Raw genomic sequence first — 8189 nt, 5'->3', positions numbered from 1 at the left:
TACCTTGTGGAGCTCGACCAGCTGCTTCAGCTGGTCGCTAATGGGCACCGGATGTCCGGCCTCAGCATACTAAGACCAGAAGACCTTCTCCGTCGAGCTCCCCTCCTCGGCCCGGTAGAATGCGGCAGCATCGGACACGCTACGAGGCAGATCTGCAAATGCTCCTGGAGAGCTCCGAATTCGGGTAAGTAACAGGTAATTCACATTCACATGCTTGCTTTGCATGAAAAATGCCTTACCCGCCGCTATTTTCTTCACCGCCTCAATCTCCTGGAGGGCCTTATGGGCTTCGGCCTTAGCGGCTTTGGCACTCTCAAGAGCCGATGCAAGCTCGGACTCTCGAGTCTTCGAGTCGCGCTCCAAACTCTCATGCTTTTCCATGAGAGCCTGGAGCTCTTGCTGCACCTCCGCCACCCGCGCCTCCTGTTTCTCTCGCTCAGCTCGTTCCGCGGCCGCATTACATTCGGCCGTGGACACGGCCTCCTTCAGGGTCGCCGCCTCGTTCGTGGCCCCTGGAGTACCCACGTTATCCTTGTTATTTCTACTGCAACCAAAATCCTTTTCTGTAAGGTAAAAATTCAATACGGTGTCACTCACCTTCCTTGTCCTCGAGCTGCTTCTTGGCACGGCCGAGCTCTCTATCGGACCGCTCGAGGTTCTGCTTCAAAGCATCGACCTCCGTAGTCAGTGCGGCAGAGGTCAGCAGCGCAACCTGCAATCCCATATTGACATATTTTTTAGAACTCCTGCGTATATCTTTGTAAGATCCTCAGTCCGGTTTTTCTTTCCGAACACCAAACCGAGCATCAGGGGCTACTGTCTATGCGGTATCATATTACATGTCTTAAAATTCTTACCTCAAAGCCTGTTAGAAGGCTGCTGCAAGCTTCGGTCAGCCCGCTCTTGGCGAGCTGAACCTTCTGAATCACCGCACTCATGACAGTGCGGTGTTCTTCTTCGATGGAAGCGCCGTTGAGCGCATCCAACAAGTTATCCGGCGCCTCCGGTTGGACGGCGGCCACCGGTGTCACAGTCTTGCCCTTCTTACGAAGGGGCCGCCTGCCGGACTCCGGAACCACTGCGGGTTCCGGTGCGGAGTCCTGTGCGAAGTCCGGGAGGTTTCCCTGTAGCACCTCCGGAGCCTCCCCCTCCCTGCGTGTCACCTCCTGGGATCCCACCTCGGTGTCATCAGCGTCACGAGGGGTGTAGGCGGTCGGAAGGGAATCGATATCCGACGGAGCCAAGAACCCGCTCGATGAAGCGGGAAGATCATCCTTGGCCGGACTACAGGTTGAATGCGGCATTAGAAGGACGCCACGTGGCAAAAAGAGAAACTATAAATCATCCAGGAATTCGGACACTTACGATCTTGCCAGGGGCTTGGCCCTAGAGGGCCACTCCTCGTCGCCATCGTCGGCGTTGGCGGAGCAGTCCGGAGGAAGGGTCCATCCTTTCTTGGACCCTTCGGCTGCCCCCGTTGGGGATGCCTTCCTCTTCTTCTCTCCCCCCGCTGGGGAAGAGGCCTCTTTCTCCTCCTCCTCGGGGGAGGAGTCCGCCTCGGAGTCATCGGATGATGAGTCCGATATCACCTGGCGCCGGGAACTCCTTCGGGTCCCCGTGGCCTTCTTCTTGGCCTTCTTCTCTGGCACCACGTAAAGGGCCGGAACCAGCAGCCCTGTTAAACGGGTGTCCGCTGGGTCTTCGGGAAGGGGAGCCGGACAGTTATCCTATCCAGACGTCTTCTGCCAGTCCTGTTAAAGGCATTGAAAGTTTTAGATCCCACATAGAGTCAAACTATGAAAGAAATGAGTGTCCATAAAGGATAACATAGCTTACCTTGCCGGCCGGGCGCTGCGTGCTGAATCCGCGATCTTCAGTTGCGGATACGGGGGCTTCTCCGCCCTTGAACAACACCCTCCAGGCAGCTTCGTATGTTGTGTCGAAGAGCCCGCTCAATGTTCGGTGCTATGCCGGATCAAACTCCCACAGATTGAAAGCCCGTTGCTGGCAGGGGAGAATCCGGCGGACGAGCATGACCTGGATCACATTGACAAGCTTGAGCTTCTTGTTCACCAGGGTCTGGAGACAGGACTGGAGTCCGGTCAGCTCCTCCGAACTACCCCATAGCAAGCCCTTCTCTTTGCAGGAGGTGAGCTGCATGGGGGTACCAGATCTGAACTCGGGGGCCGCTGCCCATTTAGGGTCACGCGGCTCGGTGATGTAGAACCACCCTGATTGCCACCCTTTGATGGACTCCACGAAGGCACCCTCGAGCCAAATGACGTTGGGCATTTTGCCCACCATGGCGCCTCCGCACTCCGCTTGGACGCCCTTCACTACCTTCGGCTTGACATTGAAGGTCTTTAGCCACAAGCTGAAGTGGGGCTGGATGCAGAGGAAGGCCTCGCACACAACGATGAACGCCGAGATGTTGAGGATGAAGTTTGGCGCCAGATCGTGGAAGTCCAGGCCGTAGTAGTACATGAGCCCCCGGACGAAGGGGTGAAGTGGGAAGCCCAGTCCGCGGAGGAAGTGGGGAAGAAATACGACCCTCTCATGGGGCCTGGGGGTGGGGATGAGCTGCCCCTCGTCGGGCAGCCGGTGCACGATCTCGCTGGACAGATATCCGGCGTCGCGCAGCTTCTCGATGTGCCCCTCCGTAACGGAGGAGGCCATCCACTTGCCTCCCGCTCCGGACATGGCTAGAGAAAGTTGAGGCGAGATGTGTGGACTTGGGCGCTGGAGCTCGAGTGCGCGGAGATGGATATGCAAAGGAGGAAGAAGGCGTAGGTAAAAAAGGTGGATCCTTATCCCCTTATATATGGGCGGAGGAAGACTATGCGTCCCCACCGGCCTGGTAAAACTCGCTTATCTCCCAAGCACCACAATCAATGGCGCGGTTGGGTTACCCATGTCCGTATTGATGGGAATCCCCGAATAAGGGGAACACGATCTCTGCTTCGACAAGACGTGCCAAGGAAACCGCTTCGCTAAACGCGCTGAGGTGGTATAATAAAAACGATTCAAGTAAAGGCTTGGTAGTGGCGTGACGTCACGCCACGAAATACGTCAGCAGATTGAACTTGTGTACATATTATTCTCCCTATGGTGGTATGTGGAATTTATTTTATAGAGCCGGACAATATCCTGGTGTTCACAATCTTCTATGAATTATTCGGAGGAAGAACCCGCCTTGCAATGCCGAAGACAATATGCGCGCCGGACTAGTCGTCATTGAAGCCTGGTTCAGGGGCTATTGAGGGAGTCCTGGACTAGGGGGTGTCCGGATAGCCGGACTATCATCATCGGCCGGACTCCAAGACTATGAAGATACAAGATTGAAGACTTCGTCCTGTGTCCGATGGGACTTTCCTTGGCGTGGAAGGCAAGCTTGGCAATACGGATATGTAGATCTCCTACCATTGTAACCGACTCTGTGTAACCCTAGCCCTCTCCGGTGTCTATATAAACCGGAGGGTTTTAGTCCGTAGGACGAACAACCATTACAACAATCATACCATAGGCTAGCTTCTAGGGTTTAGCCTCCCTGATCTCGTGGTAGATCTGCTCTTGTACTACCCATATCATCAATATTAATCAAGCAGGAGTAGGGTTTTACCTCCATCGGGAGGGCCCGAACCTAGGTAAAAACATCGTGTCCCTTGTCTCCTGTTACCATCCGCCTAGACGCACAGTTCGGCACCCCCCTACCCGAGATCCGCCGGTTTTGGCACCGACAACAAGCACACTGAGCTTTGTTCAACTTGGGCAGAGAATGCTACGACGTAATTATGACAGTATTTGGATGCTTTCTACCCAAAGGCCATGTAATGCCTGCAAACCTGTACCAGTCAGACAAAATCCTCCGTGCACTGGAGATGCCCTATGAGAAGATACATGATTGTGAGAAAGGATGTGCCTTATTTAGGCTTGACTATGCGGACTTGAACTATTGTCCCATTTGCAAGTCTTCCAGGTATATTGTGGTAGACAACGGTATGGGTGAGAAGACACAGACCAAAATCCCCGTTAGTGTTCTTCGGTATATGCCAATCGTAGCAAGACTTCAACGTCTTTTCATGGTCGAAGAGACGGCCAGACAGATGACATGGCACAAAACAGGCAAAAGAACCAAACTAGATGCAGATGGGAATCTAATGATGGTACACACATTGGATGGTGTTGCGTGGAAAAAGTTTGATGAATTACATGCTGACAAAGCGGCAGATCCGAGGCATCCTCGACTCGGCATCAGCACCGATTTGTTTAGTGTGTTTGGTATGACGGCAGCCCAATACAGTTGTTGGCCCGTATTTGTCTTTCCACTCAATCTCCCCCCCCCCCAGACAGATTATGCAAAGAAAGAACATTTTCCTGACGTTGATAATTCCAGGGCCCAACTATCCGGGAAAAAATATGAATGTGTACAAGCAGCCGCTTAAGGACGAATTGCAAGAAGCCTGGTATAATGGGTTCAAGACATATGACGCCTATAGCAAACGAAACTTCATAATGCGTGTCTGGTACATGTACTCGATGCATGACTTGCTGGCGTATGCGCTATTCGTTGGCTGGTGTGTGCATGGTAGGTTCCCGTGCCCCACATGCAAGGGAGCTCTTGAGTTTCGTTGGCTTCAGGCCGGTCGCAAGTTTTCTTGCTTCGACATGCATAGGCAGTTCCTGGATCCTCGCCATAAGTTCAGGAAAGACAAGAAGAACTTCATCAGAGGTAGAGTTGTAAAAAACTCTGCACCACCTGCGTTGACAGGCCAACAGACCCTGGATCAGTTAAACGCTCTCGAGCCAGATCCAGAGCGTCCAGGGTACTTCAAGGGGTATAATTCTGAGAACGCCTAGACTCACAAAACATGCTTATGGGATCTTCCTTACTTCAAAGACCTCCTTTGCCCACACAACATCGACGTGATGCACACTGAGAAGAATATCGCCGAGGCACTTTTTGGTACATTGTTCGGCATAGATGGGAAGTCAAAGGATAATACTAAGGCTAGAGTCGATCTGGAAGCGCTATGTGATAGGCCGTTACAAAACATGAAAGAACCGAAAGGAAAGCAGAACTGGATCAAGCCAAAGGCATGGTTCAATCTTGGAAGGCCAGCTATGAGGGAAATTATCTTGCGGGTGAAAATGCAGTTGATGTTCCCCGATGGGTATGCAATGCATCTAAAGAGGGGAGCAAGTCTTGATAAATTGAAGAGATTTGGTCTCAAGAGTCATGATTGGCACATATGGATTGAGCGGGTAATGCCGGTGATGTTGCGTGGCTTCATCCCTGAGGATGAATGGCTAGTACTGGCAGAACTCAGCTATTTCTTCCGTGTTCTTTGTGCGAAAGAACTATCGCCTGGCGTGCTAGAAGAAATGGAAGAGTTGGTGCCGGAGTTGATCTGCAAGTTAGAGAAGATCTTTCCACCGGGCTTGTTTAATCCAATGCAGCATTTGATTTTGCATCTCCCGACCGAGGCAAGATTGGGGGGGCCCATGCAAAATCGTTGGTGCTACCCAACTGAGATTATGCAGAAGACGCTTCGAGAAAAATGTAAAAATAAACGTAGAATTGAAGCATCGATGGCTGAGGCATTCATCACTGAGGAGGCGGCAAACTTCGTGACAGCACACTACGAAACCAAAAATCGTCATTTGTATAATCCAAAGCCTCGGTACAATGCTGACGAGCCTAAAAAGGGTGGATCCAACCTCAGCCTATTCAAAGGGAATCTCGCACCAGCTAGTGTTTCAAATCCAGTATCTTTGGATACCGAAGAATGGCGGACCATTTTGTTGTATATCTTCAACAACCTGATAGAAGTGCGGCCGTACATCGAGTAAGTTCTCGGTACATTGTTGCGCAACTTCTATTTCCTTTGAACTGCTCTTATTCCTGGATATTTCATACAGTCGATACGTCGCCCTATTCTCATATGGAGCGGTGATCCAAAAGGATTCCGTCAAAGAGTATGAGCTTCTCGCAAAGCAAGGAGGCGGCTATCCCGGTTTCATCTCTTGGTTCAAAGAAACGTTAAATTCTATAAGACAATTTCATTTCATTCGCTAATTTGTGCGTAATGCAACAATCCTTTCATATTAAACTTGTAGGCTAATTTAGAGTCTATGGACGCTGAATTGAGACAAGTCGCTAATGGTTTTGACTGTGAGGTCCATTCATTTGACAAATACGGCATCAACGGGTATCGCTTTCGTACCTATGGCAAAGAGCTATCTATGGCCAACCGAAAGTCTACAAATTGTTGTGTATCTGCTATCGGCGAAGGAGGTACCGAGTATTATGGGAGAGTTGAAGCAATTTATGAACTTCTATTCTATGGTGAAAACCCACCGAATGTCGTAGTCTTCAAATGTTATTGGTTTCAGCCGAAGGAGACTAGAAGGACTCATGAACATATAGGGCTAGTTGAAATCAACCAAAGCACCCATTTAGATGTTCCTGATGTCTATATTACGGCTCAACAGGCGACCCAAGTATTCTATCTACCGTGGGCCTGCGAAACTATTCCAAATTTGGAAGGTTGGGATGTCGTTTATGAAGTGCCGCCACGTGCTAGACTATCTCCCCCAAAGGAAGAGGATTATGAACCTCACATTAACCCAAACACATATGAAGGAGAATTCTTCCAAGAGACACATCTTTCCAAAAAGCGTTTCAAGAACCGGTATACTTCACCCCAAAACATTGAAGTAGACAGCGATAGTGAATCCCACATCACCCTAGAGGAGGAACAAGAAGAGCCGGAACAAGAAGAGGTTACTACTGCGGATGACCTCTCAATGCTTGACCGATTACGTAAAGGTGGCCTTCCACATGTTGATGCCACTCAACCCTATGAGCCCGTCATTGATTATAGTGATGATGATGATTATGCATTTATAGATGATACTGATCGAGATTATTAGTAGTGTCAGGTATTCAATTTTTTTATGTTGTACTTGATGATGATACACTTAAGTGATATACATATTATTATTCATGTTGGTATTGTTTTATGTTGTACTAGTTTCGTTTACTCTTTGTCATGGCAGGTGTTGAAAGATGGAAGGGGAGCCGACTGAGGCCAAGGACAAACATGCCCAAATTGAGGGTGTGCCACACCATCAAGGTAGCTCCAGCTTATATCAGTTCGGGCGGAATTGGGTATGTGGTTTGCTTCATGATTAATTCAATTCATTCATCATGCTAGCTTGAGCCCTTTAATTACTAATTTACTTTGTTTCTCTCTTTCAGGCATGCTACAATAAGACGGATAAGGTGCCAGAGGGGTACGACCTGTATGCCATGTCCCACACTGCCTCTTACAAGCAAGTCAAGGGGAAGGCGAGGAAAGGGGAGGAGTTTAACCCGAGCCAGATTCCCTACAATCCAGAGTAGGTGATGCTATCTAGTGGTGGGAGGTCCCGTGGCTCCATAGCCATTGATCCAGAGATTGCTCCTGAGACGACAGTGATTTTAATTTGAATGGACGTTACTTGGTAGTCTTAACATTTGAGTGTCACCATGCTAATAAAACATTGGAAATGATCTTTGGTGCAGCGTAACTCCACACAAGCATCACACGATCCTTCTCCAGCTACTGGCACGACCCATCCCTCTCCCACACCTCCATGATCAAGGTAAGTTTCTCTAGTTTTTTGCTTAACAAATGCATAAAGACCTAGACTTAGCTTTATTTCCTCCAATATGCTTACCTTAATGACCTAGAGTTAGCTTCTTTTCCTCCAAAATGACTTAATAAGCTTACTGACCTCCAAAACCAGCCATTTTACCTAAGTTAGCTCTAAAACGATCTATACTTAGCTTTGTTTCCTCCAAAATGACCTAAGTTAGTTATAATATGCTTAGTTAACTAGGTTTGCTCAATAATGACATGTACTTAGCTTACTTATGTAAAAAAATGGCATAATTAGCTTAGTTAGCTCATAAATGATCCATTTTACCTACGTCAGCTCTAAAATGATGCATTGTACCTAAGTTAGCTCATAAACGATCCATTTCACCTAAGTTACCTCACAAACGATGGCGTGCTTCTTCTTCTAGTCCTCTTCTTCTAGTCACCATTTCCTAACTTTCTTATTTGCCATTTTGCAGATTTCATTCACTTCTCGGAAGCTAGCTTGCTATGATGGAGTGCATGTTTTTTTATTTCATTCTCTTC

Source organism: Triticum aestivum, chromosome 3B (assembly GCF_018294505.1).
Source record: "Triticum aestivum cultivar Chinese Spring chromosome 3B, IWGSC CS RefSeq v2.1, whole genome shotgun sequence".
NCBI classification, from domain to species: domain Eukaryota; kingdom Viridiplantae; phylum Streptophyta; class Magnoliopsida; order Poales; family Poaceae; genus Triticum; species Triticum aestivum.
This window is presented reverse-complemented; position numbering follows the sequence as displayed.